The 379-nt window shown below is 43.5% G+C and overlaps 1 pseudogene; it reads left to right on the top strand.

Moving 5' to 3' along the window:
- LOC147795179 (U2 spliceosomal RNA) lies at window positions 1-147 on the top strand (annotated as a pseudogene; the record flags this gene model as incomplete).
- Between the last annotated feature and the right edge of the window lie 232 nt (window positions 148-379).

Raw genomic sequence — 379 nt, 5'->3', positions numbered from 1 at the left:
TTTTCAGTGTGATATCTGAAACGCTGTTCATTGAACAGCCAGTTTATCAACTGATTTTTGAACTTGGGCTGTGGAATAGGGGCTTGCCTCGTCCCGGCCACGGGTTGGCCCGGTATAGCAGTACATCCGGGATTCGGCCCACTCCCTTCGGGGATCATAAAAAAAAATAAAAACACGGACTGACTTAATTTTTGTTGAATTACTTTATCTCTCGGCTATTTCTTCCTCTCCGAAACATTTCGACAAAAAAGGAAATTTTACAAAAATGGACATTATATACAGTATGTTTCTGAGCAATAACGGCATGCAAGAATGCCAATAAAAAGTGGCAGGAAAACGAGAGAGCCCAAGACACGCCACCCCCTTCTTGTCTGGCGTC

This window comes from Acanthaster planci, unplaced genomic scaffold (assembly GCF_054643075.1).
Source record: "Acanthaster planci isolate LZ-2023a unplaced genomic scaffold, COTS_SCS Contig139, whole genome shotgun sequence".
Classification (NCBI taxonomy): domain Eukaryota; kingdom Metazoa; phylum Echinodermata; class Asteroidea; order Valvatida; family Acanthasteridae; genus Acanthaster; species Acanthaster planci.
This window is presented reverse-complemented; position numbering and strand designations above follow the sequence as displayed.